Source organism: Pleurodeles waltl, chromosome 6 (assembly GCF_031143425.1).
Source record: "Pleurodeles waltl isolate 20211129_DDA chromosome 6, aPleWal1.hap1.20221129, whole genome shotgun sequence".
Taxonomy (NCBI): Eukaryota; Metazoa; Chordata; class Amphibia; order Caudata; family Salamandridae; genus Pleurodeles; species Pleurodeles waltl.
The window spans coordinates 1,309,199,047-1,309,223,559 of NC_090445.1; the positions used below are offsets into that span (position 1 = coordinate 1,309,199,047).

Consider the following 24,513-nt stretch of genomic DNA (forward strand, 5'->3'; position numbering starts at 1 on the left):
TTTGTCCTTGTCCTGGGATTCCTCACTGGGGTTAGTAGCCATGACAGGTTGGGGTAGCCCGAGTCACCAGCAAATGTCGAGGGACAACTGTTAAACACACACTAACCCTTAAGCACAACCCCAGACCAAGACAACTATTCACACTGTATAGGGTCCATGTCCTCACTTAATAGCCACACACGGTGCCTCTGGAGTTGCCCCATTACATAAGGGATGCTGCTATTCCTTAGAATGTAAGCATCATGCACTGAGCCAGGAAACTTGTCGTTCACATGGGAGATGTACTGGTCGGCCAAACACACTATCTGCACATTCATTGAATGGTAACTCTTCCGGTTTCTGTACACCTGTTCACTCCTGCGGGGGGTACCAAGGCCACATGTGTCCCATTAATGGCCCCTATAATGTTGGGGATATGTCCCAGGGCATAGAAGTCACCTTTCACTGTAGGCAAATCCTCCACCTGAGGGAACACAATGTAGCTGCGCATGTGTTTCAGCAGGGCAGACAACACTCTGGACAACACATTAGAGAACATTGGCTGGGACATGCCTGATGCAATGGCCACTGTTGTTTGAAAGGACCCACTTCCAGGAAATGGAGTACTGACAGGACCTGCACTAGAGGGGGGATTCCTGTGGGATGGCAGATGGCTGACATCAGGTCTGGCTCCAACTGGGCACACAGTTCCTGGATTGTGGCACGATCAAGTCTGTAGGTGACTATTACATGTCACTCTTCCACTGTCGACAGGTCCACCAGCGGTCTGTACACTGGAGGATGCCGCCATCTCCTCACCTGCCCCAGCGGACGTGCTCTATGGATGAGAACAGCGATCAGAGGGTCAGCCAACACTGAGGTACGAAATAAACAACTTTATTGCACACATTTGTCAATCCGCTATGTGCCTGTCTTAGTGTGTATGCAAGGCCTAGATATGTGTGATGCATTTAAAATTCACGCCATGTGGATCCCTGAAATGGCAGCTGCCTGACCTGTATTGTGGGACAAGGGGATATGAGGTAACTGTACTGGCTTTGTACACCGGCGCAGTAGGCAGTCGAAGACCGCAGCGCAATCCTGCATTGGTTACCATTGGACCCTATGGGTCCCAGGAGCCAATGACGATGTACGCCATTTTCTCTCTCTTCACTCACTTGATACCTGATCTACGATAGGAGGGGACCTACACTGCAAGGGCTGCTGTGAACTCAGTCTGAAAGCCACAATGGCTCAAGAGTCTGGGGAAAGGGCCCCTGCCTTCACATCAGAGGAGTTGGACAAACTAGTGGATGGGGTCCTCCCCCAGTACACATTACTCTACAGTCCTCCAGACAAACAGGTGAGTACACTGTGAGCATTCTGTATGGGCAATGCCTGTTTGGAGTGGTGTGGATGGGAGATGGGGGGGAATGAGGCGTGCATGAAACGACGATGAGTGGATGTGCATCAGGCAAAGGTGGGAACGTGGGCCAATGAGTGTGGCGGTCCGGACGGTTATAGTTTTTCCTTTTCCCCTGTACTATTTCTGTAGGTCAGTGCCCACCAGAAGAAGGATACCTGGCGTGCCATCGCCAAGGACGTCCGGGCCCTGGGGGTCCACCACAGTCGGAGCACCCACTGCCGTAAAAGATGGGGGGACATTCGGCGCTGGAGCAAGAAGACGGCGGAGGCCCAGCTGGGGATGGCCTCCCAACGTGGGAGGGGTGCCCGTCGCACCATGAACCCCCTGATGTTCCAGATCCTGGCGGTGGCGTATCCGGAGTTGGATGGGCACTTGAGGGCATCACAGCAGCCACAAGGGGTTGAGTACCGTCAAATCCATCTGATTCAGCGCGCATTGGAGGTGTCTGGGTGGGGGAGGTGGGCTGTGGGTTCCCCTAGGCCAGGGCGAGTTTTGTAGGCAAGGTCCCTTTGTGAGGCAGGCTATGTGGCACCCCACCCCACCAGTGTTAGGAGCCTTCTACCCCTAGTCAGGCTCCTGTGACTTCCATGTGTGCAGCAATCGGGCATAGGCCCTGTACCCCATGTCCCTGAGATTAATTAGGGAACTCTAAGTGCATGGCATAGTGCAGAGAGCTTCTGTGTCTGTAGTGTCCGCCAACGGTAGCGGTATTTCATGCACTGAACATGTCTTTCTACTTTCTTTCCCCCCCTTTTTGTGGTCTCCCTGTTCTTGTGTGCATTAGCATCATCAGGCGGAGGAGCTGTGCCACCGGAGCAGGAGGGAGCTGCATCCCACATGGCCCTGGAGGGCGTGACTACGGACTCAGAATTCACCAGTGGGACGGAGGGCGAGGGGAGCTCCACGGCGGGGACAGGAGCTGAGTCCAGCAACACCGACTCCTCCTGTGATGGGAGCTCCCTTGCGGTGGCGGGCCCCTCTGTGCCCACCGCATCTACAGGTACAGCCGCCACTCCCCCTACCAGCACCGCCCTCCCAGCAGCCCCTCAGCGTGTGCCCCGTGGCCGCTCACCCAGGACGGTGGGCATCTCCTTCACCCCAGGCACCTCAGCCCCTGCCCCAGTCAGCCCTGCTGCCCTCAGTGAGGAGGCCATTGACCTCCTCAGATCCCTCACTGTTGGGAAGCCTACCATTCTAAATGCCACCCAGGGTGTAGAGAGGTAGTTGCAACAGACAAATGCATACCATTCATTCTGGTCAGGCAGCCCAACAGCGAGCTTTTCAGACTCTGGCCTCAGCACTGGTGGCAGCCATTGTCCCTGTGTCCAGCCTCCCCCCCCAACTTCCTCCACCCAGACCCAATTACCAGTACCTCAGCCTATCCCAAGCACACCATCAGACCAGCATGCACACACCTCAACACACAAGGGTAGATCGGACAAGCATAAGCACCACACATCCCACAGGCACTCACACAAGCATCATACATACCCATGCAGACATACCAACAGTCACTGCCTCCACTGTGTCCCCCTCCTCCATGACTCCCTCCCTGTCACGTCTCTACTCACACCTGCATGCACTACATCTTCAGCCACTACGTCTATCACCAGCACGCCCATCATCACACACCGGTCACATGCACTCACCACCCCCACTACCATTCACACATCCCCTGTGTCCTATCCCAGTGTGTCTATGAGCCCTCCTCCCAAACTACACAAACGCAGTCACACACCCACCCAACAGCCACCCAACTCACGACAGTCTCTAGCCCATGCACCTTCACCCAAAGTCAGCAAACGAACACCTCCTACAACCACTACCTCTTCCTCCACTCCCAAACCCCTCCATCTAACCGTCCCAGTGTGTCTAAAAAACATTTCCTGTCAAAACTTGACACCTCCCCCACCCCTTCCGTCCCATAGCGCCCACCTTTCCAGGTCCCAACCCAGCACCTCAGCCACCATATCACCGGAAACAGTGGTGCCAGCAGTAACCAGCTTCTGGAGTGCGCCAAGTAGCAGGGCAGCCAGTGTCCCAAGGAGCCAGGCCAATGACATTCCCCCACCTCCAAAACAAAAGAAGTTGGCCACAGCCCAGAGGGAGAGGGCCAAAACACCTAGGACAAAAGTTGGGAGTGGCAAGACAGCTGCGCCACCATCCAAGGTGGGGAAGGGCCAGAGAAAGAAAGGGAAGTCGCCGCCAACCTGCATGGCGGACAAGACCACCACCGGCACCGCCACATGCACCGCCGCCATGAGCACTGCCGCTCAGGACACCGCCGCCAGCAGCACGCTCAGTGAGCCGCCCACCAGCACCGCTGCTCAGGACACCACCGCCAGTGACACGCTCAATGAGCCCCCCACCAGCACCGCCGCCCAGGACACTGCTGCCAGCAGCACGCTCAGTGAGCCCCCCACCGGCACCGCCGGTCAGGACACCGCCACCAGCAGCACGCTCAGTGAGCCTCCCACCAGCACCGCTGCCCAATGAAAGCCACAAGCACCGCCGCTACTGAGGCCGCCGCCAGCACCGCCAGTGGCCACGCCACATTCTGTGGCAGTGGCACCACCGCAGACATGGCTGCCATCACCAGTGGTCAGTCGTACGAGGCTGGTGGTCAGTTCCAAGGGCCTGGACAGCTTCCATGTTGCCCCACCGTCAGTGGAGTGTCAGATCCACTACCTCAGTCCTTGGCAGGATGAAGCACTCTGGGCACAGAGCCCCCTCCAGAACCAGTGGAGAATGACATCTACTACCTCTGTCCTTGGCAGGATGAAGCACTCTGGGCACAACCCCCGCTCCAGAACCAGTGGAGAATGACAACCACTACCTCTGTCCTTGGCAGGAGGAAGCACTCTGGGCACAAAGCCCCCTCAAGAAACAATGGAGACTGTTATCCACTTGAGAGACTGTGGCTTTGCACGCCCCAGGATAAATCAGTGGGCAAACCACCCACTGGAGAGACTTGAGAAACTGTGGCTTTGCACTCCCCAGGATAAAGCAGTGGGCATGGATCCCTCTCGTGGAGCTGGCGTCGTGCACTCATCCAGCTGAGGTGCCCCCACTTCCCCCTGAGGTGCCTCTTTTATTTTGATCTGATGCCCCTGCAGTGTTCTCTCCGTTTGGATTGGGTATTGAGTGAGGGCCTCACCCATGCATTTTGGGACCAGTGGTCCACAGACTATATTGGTGCAGTACCTGGACTTGAATTCTTGGTGTACATATTTGTTAATAGTGTATATATATTTTTGACTAATGGATTTTTCCTGATTACAATCTTTCACCTCATTTCCTTTTGTCCTTGCTTTCTTCCAGGGGGGTTTGGGGGGTGTAAATGTAATGTTTCAGCATGTACTGGTGTGTGTGTTGTTGTGTGTGAGGGTGGGGGTGGGGGTGTTGCGTGTGTGTGTCATCCTCTTTTCCCTCGCCCCTCCCCTGTGTCGTAGGTGCAGTACTCACCGGGGTTGTCGCCGCTGTCGGTCGTGCTCCTGGTAGAGGAGCAGGAAGACAATTGCAGGTAGAATTTGTAGTTCCGGCTCCATGGCGTCCTGGTTCCTCGTGGGGTGTATAGAGGTGAGAGTTTTCCCTACCAAGTCCAGTTTCCGCCGTGTTTTTGTTCGCGTTGAATCTGCCCCGCAAAAGGTAGTGGATTTACCTCTCATAATGGTGTGGGCGGTACATTGTCTTCCGCCTGTCTGTTGGTGGTGACCGCCATGCTGTTTGATTGTACCGCCATGGCGGTCGGAGTGTTAAAGTGGCTGTCTATGTTGGCGGTTTCCGCCGCGGTCATAATTCCATTTTTTTCACCGCCGGCCTGTTGGCGGTCTTACTGCCACTTTAACACCGACCGCCAGGGTTGTAATGAGGGCCATAGTGTTTCCAACGACCATGTAGTTTCCAGTGGTGTGGGTAACTCTGGGCCTGATTTAGAGTTTCGCGGTGGGGTTACTCCGTCACAAATGTGATAGATATCCTGTCCGCCGTATTACAAGTTTTATTGGCTATAACTGAATTGTAATTCAGCGGACAGGGTATCCGCCACACTTGTGACCAAGTAACCCCCTCCACCAAACACTAAATCAGGCCCTTTGTTGGTACTCAAGTTGAAATTTCAGCTTCCAAGGTAAGAGGGTCCTAAGAGTAGCATGACTTTATAAGCAAACATTTAATAAATTTAATCAAATGGGTACTTATTTCCTTTCCACTTCCAAGTATCCCACTCTGAAGAGTGATTGTGTCATGGGGTAGGATAAAGACTAAGGCCCTCATTTGGACATTGGCGGTAAGAACCGCCTACCGCCGTGGTGACGGCTGGCAAAAGACCATCGCCGCGGCCAACAGCCACCCGCTGTATTATGACCACAGCCAGATTTCCGCCACAAGAAGGGCGGAAATACAGCTGTGGTCATGCCAGCGGATGGCGGTAGGTGGCGCTGCTGACACCAGCAGCGCAATGCCAGTAGACCGCCACCAGCTGCATTATAACCAATAATACAGCTTGCCGGTGTTCTGCTGGCGGTAGCAGCGCCCGTCTCCTGCCGGAAGACCTCCTGAACACAGGTAAGTCGGGTCTCCGATAGGGGAGGGGGGTGTTGTGTGTGGAGGTGTGTGAATGTTTGTGTGTGCGTGGATGTGGGTGTGTGTTGCGTGTTGAATGCGTGTGTGCATGTATGGAGATGTGAATGCATATATGTTGTGTTAGGTGAATGCATGTCTGTATGAAGCTGTGTGCCGAGGTGTGTGTGAATGAATGTATGCATGCGTGGATGCATGTGGGAATGGGGGTGTGCATGCGTGTGTGTGTGAAGGGGGCGTGAATGTAGGGTCTTGGGGGGTTTGGAGAGGTAGGGAGGATGGGGGAGGCTAGCTGGAGAGGGAGGGGAAGACCCCTATCAGTGATAAAGAAGAAATTCCCTGTCACTGATAGTGCCTACTGCCATGGTTTTCATGGCGTTAAGAAAGCCACAAAAACCATGGTGGTAGACGGGGTCATAATCCCGAGGCGGAACAGTGATGGCCACCGACCTGGAGATGGATATCTCCAACCTGGCAGCTGTTACCGCCGTGGCGATCGGAGTGGTACATTGGCGGGTTGGCTTCAGCCAACCCGCCAATGTCATAATATAGCGGTAAGTACCGCCAGCCTGTTGGCATTACTTACCGCCATATTAATGCCGACCCCCGGGGTCGTAATGACCCCCTAAATACCAGCTCTCATTTGCAAATGAGGTTTGAATGGTACAGTTGATGTAAAATGTGAAGAAGCAATACACAAACAGCATTGACAAAGCCAATAGGTCAGGTCTCACCTATACAGGACCTATCGGCTTTGGCAATGTGTTTTCACTATGTTGTATACGAAAGTGGCTGCTGCTTAGCATGGCTAAAAGTTAGTGATGTGGAGCGTCGCAGAGTTGAGATGGGGAATTGAGTATTGAAGAGTGGATTTGTTGAAGTAGAGTGTCATAGAGTTGCGGAAGTTGAGCAGAGTGTCGAAGAGGTGAGTTAAGGGAAGTAAAGATCACTGGTACAGTGGTAGAGAGTGTCGTTGAGTGCAGTATCATGGAGTGGAGTGGAATAGGGTGGAGTTTGTTGGAGTGGATTGAGGAAGTGGGGTGAATTGGAGTAGAGAGGGTGGATTTTATTAGAGTAAGGTGGTGTGGATTGAGAGAAGTGGGGTGGATTGGATTGTGTGGGCTGGATGTGGTGGGTTGAAGAGGGTTGTATTAGAGTGAGGTGGAGTGGAGAGGAGTGGGGTGGATTAGATTGGCCTGGAGTGGGATGGATTGGATTGGGCTGGAGTGGGGTAAATGGGATTGGAGTGGGGTGGGTTGTGTTTGATTTATTGGGCTGTGGTGGATTGGACTGGTGTGTGGTAGATTGGACTGGAGTGAGGTGGATTTTATGGGAGTGGGTTGGACTGGATTGGACTGGAGTGGGGTGGGGTTATTTGGATTGAAGTGGGGTGAGCTGGATAGATTAGATTGGAAGTGGGTGGACTGAACTGGGGTGGACTGGATTGGGGTTGAGTGGGGTGGATCAAAGTAGATTGGATTAGAGTGGAATGGGTACATTGGAGTGGGGTGGATAGGACTGGGGTGGATTGAATGGGATGGACTGGATTGGAGTGGGTGGACTGAAATGGGGTGGGTGGATTGGATTGAGGTAGGCTGGATTGGTTTTGGATGATGTTGGTTGGAGTAGGGTAGATTAGAGTGGGTTAGGTTGGAGTGTAGTGTATTAAAGTGGTATAGATTGCCTTGAGGAGAGGTGGAGTCTGGTAGGGTGGAATGGAGTGTGGTGGATTGGACTGGAGTGGTGTGGGGTGAACAGGGGTGGAGTGGATTGGATTGCAGTGGGATGGATTGGATTGGAGTGAGGTGGATTGGTTTGAGTGTGGTTGATTAGATTGGGTTGGGATGGATTGGAGTAGGGTGGATTGGATTGGGTGGGGTAGATTGTACTGGCCTGGGATATATTGGAGTGGGTAGATTGTATTGGAGTGTGGTGGATTGGACTGGAGTAGAGTAGTTGGACTGGAGTTTAGTGGGGTAGATTGGAGTGGAGTGGATTGGAGTGGGTGAACTGGATTGGTGTGGGGTGGATTGGATTGGATTAAGGTGGAATTGATTGAATTGAGGTGGATTGGATAGGGTGAAGTGGATTAGATTGGATTGGGGTGCGGTGGATTGGATCTGGGTGGGTTGGATTGGAGTGGGATGGTTTTCTTAGAGTGAGGTGGATTTTTTGGAGTGGGTTGGATTTGATTGGGATGGAATTGGATTGGGTGGATTAGACCGGGGTGGACTGGACTGGATGTGAGTGGACTGGATTTGAGTGAGGTGGATTATGGTGGACTGAATTGGAGTGAAGTGGGGTGGATTATGGTGGACTGGACTGGAGTGAAGGGGTGGATTGGAGTTGGTGAACTGGATTGGTGTGGGGTGAATTGGATTGGAGTGTGTGATTTGCATTGGTGTGGGGTGGATTGGAGTGGGTGGATTAAGGTGGTTTGGAGTAGGGTGGATTGGATTGAGTAGACTGGATAGAGATGGCCTGGATTTGACTGGAGTAGGGTGGATGAAGGTGCTTTATACTGGCATGGGACGGATTGGAGTGGGGTGGGAGGATTGGGTTGGAGTGGGCTGGATTGGGTTGTGGTGGATTGGGTTAACGTGGGCTGGTTTGGGTTGGAATGGAATGGGTTGGATCGGATTGGGGTGGGTTGGATTGGTGTGGGGTGGATTGGATTGGAGTGGGGTGGATTGTATTGGATTGGACCAGAATTGGGTGGATTGGATTGGAGTGGGATGGATTGTGTAGGATTAGAGTGGAGTGAATTGGGGTGAGGTGGATTTTACTGGAGTGGTGTAGACTGAATCGGGGTGGATAGTTGTTTGGTGAACTGGAGTGGGGTTGATTGAGGTGGATTAGCGTGGAGTGGATTGGAGTGGAGTGAATTGTGATGAAATAGGGTGGACTGGATTGGGGTGAGGTGGATTGGACTGGAGTGGGACACAATTTTAAGGATTGGAGTGGGGAAACTTGGAGTGAGTCAAATTAGAGTAGGACAGATTGGACTGAAGCAGTATGGTTTGGATTGAAATGGGGCAAAACAGAGTAGGGAAGATTGTTTTGGATTGGAGTGGTGCAGATTGTTTTGGATTGCAGAGGGGCAGCTTGGAGTGGGGTAGATTGGTTTGGATTGGAGTGGTGCAGATTGTTTTGCTTTGGAGTGGGGCACATTGTTTTGGATTGGAGTGAGGCATATTGGAGTGAGGCATATTGTTTTGATTTGGAATAGGGAAGATTGTTCTGAATTGAGTGGGGCAGATTGGAGTGGGGCCAATTGGTGTGGGGCAGATGGGATCATGGCAGATTGTTTTGGATTGGAATTGTGTGTATTGTGGTGAATTGGATTGGATGGGAGCGGGGTGGTTTGGGGTGTCATAGTGTGGATTAGATCCGGTGAGGTAGAATGTATTAGAGTGGAGTAGATTGGATTTGGATTGATTGGTGTGGATTGAATTGGTGTGGGATGGATTGGATTGGATTGTGGTGGGGTAGATTGTGATGGATTGGAGTGGGGTAAATTGGGACGGAGTGGGGTGGATTATATTGGGGTAAAGTGGATTGGATTAGAGTAGGGCGGATTGGAGTAGGGCAGACTGTTTTGGATTGGAGTGGGTCAGATTGGAGTGAGGCAGATTGAAGTAGGACAGAAAGATTGGGATATGAGTTGAACAGATTGGAGAGGAGCAGATTGGAGTGAGGCAGCTTGTTTTGGATTGGAGTGGGGCAGATTGGAGTGTGGCAGTTTGCTTTGGGTTGGAGTGCAGCAGGCCGTTTTGGATTGAAGAGGGGCAGATTGTTTTGGATTGAAGTGTGGCAGATTAACTTCAATTGGAGTGGACAGATTTAAGTGGGGCAGATTGGGGCGGATTGCACTAAAACAGGGTGGAGTGGGCCAGGTTGGAGTGGGGCAGGTTGTTTTTGATTGGAGTAGGACAGAATGGAGTGGGGAAATTTAACTGTGTTGGATTGGAGTGGAGTGGAGCAGATTGTTTTGGATTGGAGTAGGGCAGATTGATTTTGGATTGGAGTGGGACATATTGATTTGGATTGGAGTGGTGCGGAATGGAGTGCGGCAGATTGGAGTGGGGGAAATTGTTTTGGATTGGGGTGGGGCAGATTATTTTGGTTTGGAGAGGGGCAGCTTGTTTTGGATTGGAGTGGCATAGATTGGACTGGGGTGGGTTGGGAGAATTGGAGTGTGGTGGATTGGATTGGGGTGAGTGGTTTGGATTGGAGTGGTTTAGATTTGAGCAAGGTGGATTGAATTTTTCTGGGGTAGATTGAATTGTAACTCTGGGTTGGATTGGGGTGTACTGCATGATTATGTGTTAAAGCATAATTTTGGAAATTACACTTAAGAAAGAAACAAGGCTACTTTGCAATATTGAGAACAAGATAACCGTAATTTTAGGAGAGCAGCGCCCACAAGTAAATACAAAAGAAAACATGTGAGAAAAGGAGACCCTACAAACTAAAAGAAAAGAGTTAACTATAGAAAATAAAACTTTACAATTTTGTTTGTGCTGCTGGGTACATTTTTGCCAGGTACACGCCTTCTGTTTGGCAGGCACCTGAAGTTAAAAAGAACAAAATAGTACCTCCATCATGTCCGGAGCAGCGGAAAGGCACTGATTCAGTTGATTTAATCAGTGCTTGGTCCCTTCTTCATGGACAGGAATGGAAATGATGATGTGCCTGTAGTGGCCAATTATGAGGCTGTAAAAAAGAGCGCCATACAAGCCAAGAAATGGTAACCAACAGGTGGGCTCCAAGCCCTTTTCTGTTTACAAGAGTGTTTTGTAAGTGAGAAGCATGCACTAGTGCATGCTATTGCAGGCTCGCCCCTAAAAATCAAAGGGTTTAACATAAAGATGTATAAAATGAAGGAACACAATCTTGACACACCTACATTTTAGATTGCACCCCTTTTCTCCCCATTGATTTTCTTTTAGCTATTGAAAAAACATAAAGAAAGACCATTCTTCAAATTGCCATTTTAATCAAGTTGTGCGCTTTGGTGAGTACTCTTTTCCACCATAGGTATTGGAAAGAGAACAAGAAATGTCATTAAAACGAAAAAAATAAAAAATAAATAAAGATCTAGACAGAACATGAACATATTTTGTATTGCCAAAAAACAACACTGAAGACCTCAAAAGAAAAACTAGAACATATCCCTGTGCAATTTGCCATACTCTCTCATATACACATTGGTGCAATTAGCATCAACTTGGCTCATTGCATTACATGGCCCCTTACGTGGATACCATGGGGGAGATTCACAAACATTCTGCACTGGATCAGCATCACAAAAGTGATGCTAACCAGCCAAAAATGTTTTTTTTCCCCAAGTGACTTTTCAGTGCAAAACTTGTTTTGCGCTGGAAAGTACTCTAAAAGTATCACACAGCAGCGCAAAGAACTTCTTTGCGTCACTTTGCGCCAAGGGAGCGTTACATGGGTGGTATATGGGCGCTTCCTTGCAACCACCCATTCTTTTTGATGCAAAACCCTATCTACTAACATTAGTAGACAGGGTTTTGCAACCAAAACTAACACCTTTTAAAAGCAGACGTTAAATGGAGAAATGTTTTCATTTCTCCTTGCTTTTACAACTTTTCATGTGTGCTGTATTGTACAGCACACATACTAAGTAGGAACAGCTTTCAAAATTGTCTAGATATAGTATTTTGTACAGGAAAGGTACCCTTCAAGTTCAAAACCTATGCTAGACTCACACACACACCCTAGCACTATGGCCCTAAGGTGTGTGCACGGCTCTCAGCAGCACAAATCTCTGCCGATGCTAGGGACACAGGAGGAGAGTGTCATGCTTCTGTGAATTTGCTGCTCGCTTGTTGTCTCCTTGTCACACAACCCAGCGCAGCATCTTTCGGTGCTACGCTACGTTGCCTGAGAGCTTTGAGAATCTGGGCCCATGTGTCACAGTTAATACAACATTTTAAACAAAGTGTTTTCTGTGAGATTTTTTTCCAGAATGTTGCTAAAATGATCCGTGCTCTTTTATAGACATTAGAATAAAAAAATGTTCGATCTCTATTGTCTTAACAATGAAATGGAAATACAATGAAGTTCATATTAAATACACTTGGCTCCTCTGAGGCATGAAATAGTTTACCTATGCAAACATAGCAAGGTGCTGTGAAACACCACATCATTATTTCTTGAACTGTTTTGTTGCGCACAACTCGGGTAAGCATGATTCTCGCCACATTGTCCTTCCCTCTAAATTGAAAAGTACCTTTAAAGTAGCATTACATTAAGAATGGTCAGTGGTAGCAGATATGTTTTATGGCGTATGTTTTTCTAACATTCGTTTTTGGAATTATTCAGTTGTTTATTGATTTTTTCTTTTTTACACTTTTTTGTTCACATTTTAGATAGTTATTAGCATTATTTAACATTTGAGAGTTCTCAATACATAGACACAAATGTTCCGCTGAAATGTTCTCCTATTTATGATTACCAGTTTTTCAGCCAATTTGCAACCAATGTTCTCTCGTTATTTCAATGTTCAGCAGTCATCCGAATATTGTTAGGTATCTTTAGGAACATTAATTAATTTTGAGAAGTAATATTGTGTGCTTGGTAATGGCAAGAGAGATCAGCTGTCTCTTACTCCATGTCACCAAGTAAACATTACCTGCTCATTGTAATTTACCTTCATAACCCCTGGAGTCCTTGGTCCTGCTTCTGCCCCCATCTCTCTTCAGCCATTGCTTCCTTGTCTCCCGCATTCAATCTTCTCGCCTTATTTTTCATTTTCAATTTTTGTTTTGAATTGCACATTTTTTGGGAGGGCTGAACGCTCTCCATGGTTATTAGGCCACATGGTTCTTTTTGAACTGTTGTGAATATATATATATATTTAAATGTACTCTATCAATTAGTTGTTGACCATATTGGACAGTGAATGTAACTTACAAAATGTCTAAATTACAAAATGGCCACTAGTTTGCTATTCTGCATGTGCCCACACAAGTTTTGTCTTTATTAGAAAAACTATTCCAAGGTGGGCACCCATGTGGGCACATGTCTGATAGTGTAAGAGTAAGCAAACATTGAATCAGCATTCTCATTTTAACAGCAAGACCCATTTCCTATGCTATTGCTTGTTTACTTTCAGCTGTGCCTAAAGTAGACCATTTAGAAGGCTGGTACTTTGGCTGCTTATTGACACTTTTCACATGTGAGGCATTTGTGTAGATTTCTCAAAGAAAGCAATATGTTTCTGATAAAACATGCTCTGTGTGTGTGTGTGTGTGCGTGTGTGTGTGTGTGCTTGTGTGTCAAGCTTAGATCTCTCATTGCAGGGTAGGGGAATTTCGACCATTCCACGAACTCGTCTTTGTGCATGGATACAATTCTGAGATTTGCTGTAAACGTGCATGTCCGCAATTTGTCCCTGATAAATTTCAGCAGGTTATACCTAGTGAAATGCACTACAGGGAAAGCATGCAGTAATTTCCAATGAATGTGTGACTAGGGTGAAAAATACAAATACCCCTTGTAATTCTTCATTTTCCAGATGAAAATTCGGAAGTGGGGGCATTTACTGAAACCTACACTGTGAGTAATTTACAGAAGAAACTATTACATCATGGCCACAGGTTTGTGCACACTTCCTTCATCCTGGCCAAGTAGTTTCATAGTTGAGATAGGAGGGATGACAACCACCTTTCTGGAGCACAGGTAAGCCGATTTTTTTGCAACAAAGAAGAGCACTACATTGGGTTGAGTTAATTTGCATTAAAAACGCAAAATAACAAAAGCATAACGTTTTCTACCTGCACGCATTAAGGCCCATATTTATACTTTTTGATGCTAAACTGCGCTAACGCAGTTTAGCGTCAAAAAATTTAGCGCCGTCTAATGCCATTCTGAAGCGCCATGCGGGCGCCGTATTTATGGAATGGCGTTAGCCGGCGCTAGCAGACCGGCGCTGCCTGGTGTGCGTGGAAAAAAAACACGTAGACCAGGCAGCGCCGGCGTAGGGGGAAAATGGCGTTAGGGCGTCTTAAAATGGGGCAAGTCAGGTTGAGGCAAAAAAATCGCTTCAACCCGATTTCCGCCATTTTTTTCGACGCCCAGACGCCATTTAAATGACTCCTGTCTTAGTAAAGACAGGAGTCATGCCCCCTTGCCCAATAGCCATGCCCAGGGGACTTATGTCCCCTGGGCATGGTCATTGGGCATAGTGGCATGTAGGGGGGCACAAATAAGGCCCCCCTATGCCACCAAAAAAAATTAAAAAATATAAAAAATTATACTTACCTGAACTTACCTGAATGTCCCTGGGGTGGGTCCCTCCATCCTTGGGTGTCCTCCTGGGGTGGGCAGGGGTGGCAGGGGGGGTCCCTGGGGGCAGGGGAGGGCACCTGTGGGCTCATTTTAAGCCCACAGGCCCCTTAACGCCTACCCTGACCCAGGCGTTAAAAAGTGGCGCAAATGCGGGGTTTTTTGACCCGACAACTCCCGGGCGTGATATTTGCCCGGGAGTATAAATACGACGCATTTGCGTCGCCGTCATTTTTTTAGACGGGAACGCCTTCCTTGCATCTCATTAACGCAAGGAAGGCGTTCACGCAAAAAAATGACGCTATTTGCCCATACTTTGGCGCTAGACGCGTCTAACGCCAAAGTATAAATATGGCGTTAGTTTTGCGCCAAATTTGCGTCGAAAAAAACGACGCTAATTCGGCGCAAACGGAGTATAAATACGGGCCTAAAGATTGTCTGTTGGAAGGACGCCCTCATGGGGAGGTGTCTTTGAAGAAAAGAGGCATGGGGACATTTAGTCCTCCACAGTGGAGAATTGGAAGAATGCTTGTTATAGAAGGTATGAAGTGGGAGGCAAATCCCACATACTGCTGTTGTTCTGTATGATTTGTAAATCAATCCGTACATTGCAGGAGCCGCATAAATACAAGATAATGACACATTATTATAGTGTGTATTGAAAGTTTCAGCGCGCAGGTGTGCTTTTCGCAGAAGCAGAGTCGGCTCTATGTACCGTTCAGCTCTGCTGGAAGCAATCTGACAGAAAACAGTTTATTAATAGTGTGTATCCTGTCTATTCGGCCAGCAAGTGCCCAGTGGAGTAAATACAGCAGGCGCCAGCAGACCCTTGCCTGAGTGACTGCATTATCCGTAAACTGGTATATTTTGAGGTTGACCAAGCAGGCAGGCCAGAAGTACATCGAGCGAGGCAGATAAACAAAGTTTCCATTTTCCCAGCAAATTTCAATTTATGTGACACCGAGGCTGAGTGCTGAGAAGCGCGGGGCTTGGCCTCCACTGTTCTAGTCTGTGGCTTTCATTGTAATAAAATGCATTCCCAGCGCACTGCAAGAATCCATTTCTCATAACCCACAGAGCAGGCATAGCGTGAAGATTAACCTATGCCCCCATCTACAACCCTAGGCTTCAGTATATGCTGTGTGAGGAGAAAATATAGAGAATTACTCAGGGGGGAAAGAGATGTACAAAGGAAGGCAAGAAACATTTAAATGAGATTGCTTTGCTGCACTACCATGATTTGCACTTGTTAACCCTACTCTGAAGCTTGTAGACGTGAAGAATTGGAAATACCTGTTACAAAACCTCAGCTTTAAATCAAATATCTCTATCCACAAAGATTCTAAATCCCCAACGTTGTGCCCAGGGTGGTATCTTACCCCTGGAGCAGCATATAAATCATCTAGTAAAAGTTTGTGGCCACTGGCAAGATGGGCTCTGCAAACTCTGAACTTAATTAGCAGAGGTTGGTTATTCCATAGCAGCCAGGGTGTTAACTGTATCCAGAACTCACTCTAGTTCAGCTGCTCCATTATTTCGTCACCACGCTGTTTTTTCTTATGGCACACATTATCTTATCAGACAATAAGGTTTAATATAGGTGACATAAATTTATTTTATATTTTCTGTTTCATTTTTCTTTTACTTCGTTCTGCAAATATTGGGAGATTGTTGACAACAGCCACCTTTTAAGAAATACCTTCTTTAAGCATGTTTCTAGTGCAGTCAGCTTACTGGGATAAGTTCTATTTATAAGGCACGATTAAGACAGGGACTGTCATTACAGGTGACTCTGTATATTACCTGTCATTCCTCTCACCGTCCCACAATTAATGGATTCAAAATTATTGTTGCATGTGTACAATCTCAGAATCACTGATTTGGCACACCTGTGATTAGTACACTGGTGTTTTTAACTTTACAATTGCTAGGATTGTTTTTTTATGTTATGCATTTATGACACATTATGACCTTTCAAGAAGACATACTTTATAAGGTTATTTACATAATTGACAACTTCTGACCAATAGATTACTCAACTATCTAAAACTCAGCAAAGCCACATAAAGTAAAAAAAAAAAAAACATTAATTTCCTTTACCATAAGCCTTCAACTCAGAAAATCTACTACCACATTCAAAATAGTGTACCAAGAAGATATCATTGAACTTAAAGCTCTGAATTAGCACTATCTTACTTTGAAAATGGCAGAAAAAACTAAGAATTATAGCCTAATAATGAGGGTAATAATAGTTGATAAAGGCCCGAAGCCAAGTTAAGGGCCTGAGTGGCTGGTGAGGGCCCTAACCTAAACTATGTGTGAGATCCTTTAGAAACTGTTCGAGTGTAAATCAGAATGGCTAAATAAACTATTAAAACATTGAACCTTCTGAGGGGAATAATGTTATGAATTAGAAAAGGAGACACATAAAGACAACCATTAGAATGATGGAGCAGAAAGTCAGTACCAGACATTTTTACCTGTTAGCCACTCCATTTTCTCTGGTGACACTCTCAAAATTCCAATCTTTTTTATAAAAGAAATTCATGCAAACGTATTGTGATGCTATGTTCTTAATTCCTTTTGTCATTCCTAAATCCATTGCAAACAAATTTGTCAACATGATAATGCACGACCTACCATAACATGGTTAATTATACTTAGAAAGCAGTAAAATGTAGCATTGAATGTGAGCGTCAATCCTCAATTTTCAGGTAAGAGATAGGTTTCCCGATCATGATGAGACCACAAATCATGATCAGCGAGTTAGTGTGATTATCAATTTGCCACATATCCTGGGTGTTTGCTCCCATAGATTGGGCTTGGGAAAACTGTCCCAAATTGCAGGACCCAATAGTGTGCATGGCACATGCAATAGTGGTTCATGCCTCACCAGAACAGGGCATCGCTCTGTACTACTGGGGCTACTGGAACACCTCATTTTGAAATATAAAACTAGGAATTGGGTGCAAATTGCTCATATGTTCATTTGTGGATTCAAGGCTAATGCAAGCTAGCAGCTGCACCATCTACAGATCGTAAATTTGAAAGTGACCATTTTATAATACACAAATTCAACATTATAATCTGTGTACTGCAGACACCCAAATAATCTTGCAACACTGCATGTTCTTTAGTAAATCTGGCCCAGTATTATTTAGTTTAGGCATCTCAAATGTATCTATCATTAACTTTACACATTAGAAACTATTATTATAAAATGTCCGTTTTGTCATGAATTTTTGCAAGTTAACAAATGCCACAACAGCAATAAGCCAATAGAGTTCTTCTATGACTCATTCCCAATTTGGACAACATCGTATTGTAATTCATATTGTCATTCTTATTGTTATTCTTATTGTTTTTCTTATTCTTCCTGTGATTCCTACTATTATATAGGTGCTGTGTAATATAATAATAATAATAATAATAATAATAATAATAATAATAATACATTTGTTTCATTTATGCTAGTGGTAGAGCTCGTAGTATTTGTACTAATCATATAAAGATCAAGACAAACAATAATAATAATGATAACAGTTAAACAATTTTGAAACTTCTGTTCTTATTATAATGTTTACTTTATGTTTAAAGGCAGCAGAGCAGAGAGGACACAGTTTAAAGGAAGTTGTAAATAATCCTGTTTAAATGTCGCATTTTTCAATGTATTTTCCTGCACAAGATTTCCAAAATGTTCGCGCCTGACACAAGTGTGGTCTTTGCACAAAAGTCTCAAAGTTTTCTGCTGTGTTTTGCTTATTGTATTTGTGTTAGAGTACGGGCTGAATCAATAAGAAGTAAAGGCAATCGTCATGAGGGCAGTAGTTTCGAAAGTGCAATTGCTCCATATTAACCACGCGAGTCTTGCCGCAATTTAAAGTCCCCTCAAAAATACAATATGAAAAATTGTAAAGGATATAAAAAGCAGTGAGAATCTCAATCGATCACTCTGTTTTGTTATTACTGGAATTGATCCAAAGTAGCTTTTATTCTTTTGTGTTTTGTAAGGAAAGAATAATAAACCCAAGGCTTGTGTCTGGTTGCTGCTGCTCAGCCTGGAGCCACATATTCTATTTGAAATGTGTCCTGCTTGACCACATGGGTGATTAATGAGATACTAAGGATGCATATTTGTGTATACACTTGAAAACAAATATTGGCTTCTTTATTTAGTCTGGATATTTGTCAATTAGGCATAGCCTGCAAAATATCCAAGATCCTGATTTAGAGTTTGCTGAACTAGTTAATCACAAATGTGACGGATATCACAACCACCTTATTGCAGGTGCATTGTAGCCTACAGCACTTGTAATAAGGCAGACTCAATATCGGTCACACTGGTGACAGAGTACCTGTCTGTTAGAAATGGGGTTTTTGGTTGGCAGTCAGGTTACCTCCTGTCCAAGCAAAAGCCCTCACTCTAGTCAGGGTAAGTCACACACTATCCAAGATTATCCTGTGCCCACCCTCTGGTAGCTTGGCACGAGCAGTCAGGCTTAACTTAGAAGGCAATGTGTAAAGTATTTGTGCAATAAATCATACAATACCACCATATAGCACCACAAAAATACACCACACAGTGTTTAGAAAAATATATAATATTTATCAGGATAATTGTAGGTCAAAAAGAATAAAGTTGCAATGGAAAATTGTAGAAATATCACAGGGAAGTGATATAGAGTGTCTTAAGTCTTTAGAATGCAATACAGTGTCTTTCAAGCACAAAGTACCTGGTTTCTGGTGGAAAATCTCCTCAGAGGGCCACAGGAGAAGAGATGCGTGGAAAAAGGGGTGTGTGCGTCGATTTCTCCTCAGCACACACAGACTTGCGTCGGTCTTTTCCACGCGGGGAAGTCGGGCGTCGTTTTCCGGCGCGCAGACAGTCTCTTTTTGTGGATCGCGGGGATTACCAGATGTCCCGGGTCTGTGCGTGGATTCTCCTGCTTGTTTTCCGGCTGCGCGTCGTTCTGCGGGGCTGCGCGTCGAAGTTTCGATCTCACGGTAGGCGTCGCGTCGATTTCTCCTTGGAAGTCGGGCGGCGTTGTCCTTGCGAGGCCGTGCGTCGAAAGTTTGGTCTCACGGCAGGCGTCGCGTCGATCTCTCCTTGGAAGTCGGGCGGCGTTGTCCTTGCGAGGCCGTGCGTCAAAGTTTCGCACTCACGGGGGGCGTCGCGTCGATTTCTCCTGGAAAGTCGAGCGGCTTTGTCCTTGCGAGGTTGTGCGTCGAAGTCTCGATCGCCCCGAGGGCGTCGCGTCGATCAGCGTCGGTGTGCAGCGTTTTTCTCGCCGCGAAACAAGCTGTGCGTCGAAAGTTTCGGCGCACGGAGCGTCCAAGTGAAAGGAAGAAGTCTTTTTGGTCCTGAGACTTCAAGGAACAGGAGGCAAGCTCTATCCAAGCCCTTGGAGAGCACTTTCACAGCCAGACAAGAGTTCAGCAAGGCAGCAGGGCAACAGCAAGACAGCAGTCCTTTGTAGAAAGCAGACAGGTGAGTCCTTTGAGCAGCCAGGCAGTTCTTCTTGGCAGGGTGTAGTTTCTGGTTCCGGTTTCTTCTCCAGCAAGTGTCTGATGAGGTAGGGCAGAGGCCCTGTTTTATACCCAAATGTGCCTTTGAAGTGGGGGAGACTTCAAAGAGTGGCTAAGAAGTGCACCAGGTCCCCTTTCAGTTCAATCCTGTCTGCCAGGGTCCCAGTAGGGGGTGTGGCAGTCCTTTGTGTGAGGGCAGGCCCTCCACCCTCCCAGCCCAGGAAGACCCATTCAAAATGCAGATGTATGCAAGTGAGGCTGAGTACCCTGTGTTTGGGGTGTGTCTGAGTGAATGCACAAGGAGCTGTCAACTAAACCTAGCCAGACGTGGATTGTAAGGCACAGAAGGATTTAAGTGCAAAGAAATGCTCACTTTCTAAAAGTGGCATTTCTAGAATAGTAATATTAAATCCGACTTCACCAGTCAGTAGGATTTGGTATTACCATTCTGGCCATACTAAATATGACCTCCCTGCTCCTTTCAGATCAGCAGCTGCCACTTCAACAGTGTATGAGGGCAGCCCCAATGTTAGCCTATGAAGGGAGCAGGTCTCCCAGTAGTGCAAAAACGAATTTAGGAGTTTTACACTACCAGGACATATAACTACACAGGTACATGTCCTGTCTTTTACCTACACAGCACCCTGCTCTAGGGGATACCCAGGGCACACATTAAGGGTGACTTATATGCAGAAAAAGGGGAGTTCTAGGCTTGGCAAGTACTTTTAAATGCCAAGTCGAGGTGGCAGTGAAACTGCACACACAGGCCTAGCAAGGGTAGGCCTGAGACAAGGAAAAGGGGCTACTTAAGTGGGTGGCACAATCCGTGCTGCAGGTCCACTAGTAGCATTTAATCTATATGCCCTAGGCACCTGGAGTGCACATGACTGGGGACTTATAAGTAGATTAAATAGTTCAATCAGGTATGATCCAAAGTTACCATGTTTACAGAGAGAGAGCATATACACTTTATCACTGGTTAGCAGTGGTAAAGTGCGCAGAGTCTAAAAACCAGCAAGAACAGTATCCAAAACGAGGAGGGAGGCAGGCAAAAAGTTAGGGGTGACTACCCTAAGGCTGTCAGGTCTAACATGTGTCCCCCCCAGCTGAAAGTGGGGAGAGCTACCCGACCTCCTGGGAGCTCTCATCGCTAAGGCGGAAGTACCTGGAGAGACCATCAGCATTGGCGTGGTCAACCCCTGGGCGATGTTCCACCGTAAAGTCCATCCCCTGTAGGGAAATGGACCACCTCAGAAGCTTTGGATTCTCACCCCTCATCTGCATGAGCCATCTGAGGGGCCTGTGGTCTGTCTGAACTAGGAAGTGAGTCCCAAACAGGTAGGGCCTCAGCTTCTTCAGTGCCCAGACCACAGCAAAAGCTTCTCTTTCAATAGCACTCCACCTCTGTTCCCGTGGTAATAGCCTTCTGCTAATAAAGACTACCGGTTGATCTTGGCCCTCCTCATTTAGCTGTGCTAGGACTGCCCCTATGCCATGCTCTGAAGCGTCTGTCTGCACGATAAATTCCTGGGAGTAGTCAGGGGCCTTGAGCACTGGGGCCGTGCACATGGCTTCCTTTAGGGCGTCAAAGGCTTTCTGACAAGCCTCTGTCCAATTCACCAACCTAGGTTGCTTCTTGGACGTGAGTTCTGTCAAGGGGGACACAATGGTACCATAGCCCTTGACAAACCTGCGGTAGTATCCGGTGAGGCCTAAAAAGGCTCTCACCTCAGTCTGGGTTCGAGGTGGTTGCCAGGCCTTGATAGTTTCGATCTTGGCCTGGAGTGGCTGCACCTTGCCACCACCTACTAGGTGTCCCAAGTACACCACGGAACCCTGCCCAATCTGGCACTTACTAGCCTTGATGGTCAGGCCTGCCTGTTGCAGGGCCTGAAGCACCTCCTCGAGGTGGAGCAGGTGTTCCTCCCAGCTGGAACTGTAGACAGCTATGTCATCCAGGTAGGCTGCACAGAAGGCATCCTTGCCAGCCAGGACCCCGTTAACCAACCGTTGGAAGGTAGCGGGGGCATTTTTCAATCCAAACGGCATCACCCGGAACTGGTAATGGCCGTCAGGGGTGGAAAAGGCGGACCTTTCCTTAGCCCCCTCAGTCAGGGCGATCTGCCAGTACCCTGAAGTAAGATCAAACGTACTCAGGAACTTGGCAGCGCCTAGCCTGTCCACGAGCTCATCAGCTCGGGGGATGGGGTGAGCATCAGTCCGTGTGACTGAGTTGAGACCCCGGTAGTCCACGCAGAACCGGAGTTCTGGCTTCGCGCCTGGGGCAGTAGCCTTGGGGACCAACACCACTGGGCTGGCCCAGGGACTACTGGACTTCTCAATAACCCCTAGCGCCAACATCTTGGAGACCTCCTCCTTGATGCTGGCCTTCACCTTATCTGACAACCTGTAAATTTTGTTCTTCACAGGGAGACTGTCACCGGTGTCAATATCATGAACACAGAGGTGGGTCAGTCCCGGAGTAAGGGAGAAGAGGGGGGAGAACTGCTCCAACAGCTCATAGCAGTCTCCTTTCTGGTTTAGAGTCAGGGAGTCAGACAGAATGACCCCGCTTACGGACCCATCACCTTCTTGGGCAGAGAGGAGGTCCGGGAGAGGTTCACTCTCCTCTTCCATTCCTTCATCTGTGACCAGAAGCATGTTGATCTCCGACCTCTCAAAATGAGCTTTTAGTCGGTTCACGTGGAGCACCCTTAGGGGGTTCCTAGGGGTTTGGAGGTCCACTAGGTAAGTGGCCTCCCCTTTCCGCTCCTTTATTTCAAATGGGCCAGACCAGCGGTCCTGGAGAGCTCTGGGCTCTACTGGCTCCATTACCCACACTTTGTCTCCAGGTTGAAACTCTACCAGAGTGGCCTTCTGGTCATACCATTGTTTCATCACCTCTTGACTGGCCTCCAGGTTACTTTGGGCCTCTTTCCAGAAGCGGGTCATCTGATTGCGGAGGGCCAACATGTAGCTGACCACGTCCTGAGGGGGTGTCTTTGGAGCGTTCTCCAATCCCTCCTTGACAATGCTTAAGGGTCCCCTGACGGGGTACCCATAGAGAAGCTCAAAGGGACTGAACCCTACCCCCCTCTGGGGGACCTCTCTGTAAGCAAAGAGAAGGCATGGTAAGAGGACGTCCCATTTACGCCTCATGGCCTCAGGGAGGCCACCAATCATGCCTTTCAGGGTCTTGTTGAATCTCTCCACAAGCCCATTAGACTGGGGGTGATAGGGTGTGGTGAACTTGTAGGTTACACCACACGCATCCCACAGATGCTTCATGTACGCGGACATGAAGTTAGTGCCTCTGTCAGACACTATCTCCTTGGGGAATCCCACACGGGTAAATATCCCCATCAGGGTTCTGGCTACCACTGATGCAGTTACGGTCCTCAGAGGGATTGCCTCTGGGTACCGGGTGGCATGGTCCACCAAAACCAGGATAAACCTGTTGCCTAAGGCAGTTTTGGGGTCCAAGGGGCCAACAATGTCGACGCCCACCCTTTCAAAGGGGGTGCCAACGACAGGAAGTGGAATCAGGGGGGTTTTAACCCTCTTTCCTGCTTTACCACTAGCCTGGCAGGTAGGACAAGCCCTGCAGAATTTGTCTGAGTGTGTCCTCATTTTGGGCCAGTGAAAGTGGGTGACAAGCCTGTTGAAGGTCTTGTCTTGTCCCAAATGTCCTGCCAGGGGAATGTCGTGAGCCAGACCCAGTAGGAAGGCTCGGTAACATTGGGGGACCACCAGCACACGTGCTGCCCCAAAGACCGGAACCCTAAGCTCACTGTAGAGGAGATCATTCTCCCAATATAGGTGGTGAGTGCCAGAGGCGTCACCTGCTGCCTGGTTTAAGGCTTGTTTCCTCAACCCTTCTAGAGTGGGACACTCTTTCTGCGCCTTGCAGAATTCCTCCCTGGTGGGTCCACCCTCAACTTGCCAGCCAGCAAGCTCCGGTAAGTCACCTAGGGTGGCAATGTCTTCCCCAGTTGGCTCGGGAGTCTCCTCCTCAGGAGCCCCGTCAGCCACTGGGGGAACTTCTGGGGCCGGTTTCCCGCGCCCCTCGTCCCTCCTCTTGGCAGCTCCCTGGGCCATCGTTCCAGGCTCCAGATGCCCTTGACTTCCCTCTCGGTCAGCCATGGACCGGGTGGTCATGCAGACCCACTCAGGTAACCCTAACATCTCCAGGTGAGATCTGAGCTCTACTTCTTTCCAAGCAGTATGCTCTAGATCATTGCCTAACAGACAATCTACAGGCATGGCAGGACTCACAGCTACTTTCAGAGTACCAGAGACCCCCCCCCACTCAAAGGGAACCCGAGCCACCGGTAGGTGACTCTCGCGATTGTCAGCGACTATGACCTGGTGGAATGTATTAGGGATTATCTGCTCTGTGGACACCAGCTGACTCTTGATAGTAGTCATACTGGCTCCTGTGTCACGCAGAGCCTCCACCTTCTGCCCATCAATGAGGACCCACTGCCGGTACTTGGAAGTATTTTTAGGCATGTGGACCTTGGACATCATTTCTCCTTCTCCCAGGGACACTAGGGAAATCTCTACCTGCTCCCCAAAGCTAGTGGGGTCCATCTCCCCCCGAGTGCTACACTAGTCAACCCAGGTGCCTGTCCGGTAGTGGACGGTGCCCTCTTGGGGCACTGTGGATCGCCTTTGTAGTG

At 48.1% G+C, this 24,513-nt stretch overlaps 1 protein-coding gene across 3 annotated transcripts in view; it reads right to left on the reverse strand.

The window, feature by feature from the left end:
* GRID1 (glutamate ionotropic receptor delta type subunit 1) overlaps positions 1-24,513 on the reverse strand; it is a 2,731,706-nt gene that overhangs the window by 1,380,050 nt on the left and 1,327,143 nt on the right. The gene's annotated exons all lie outside the window — the stretch shown is intronic.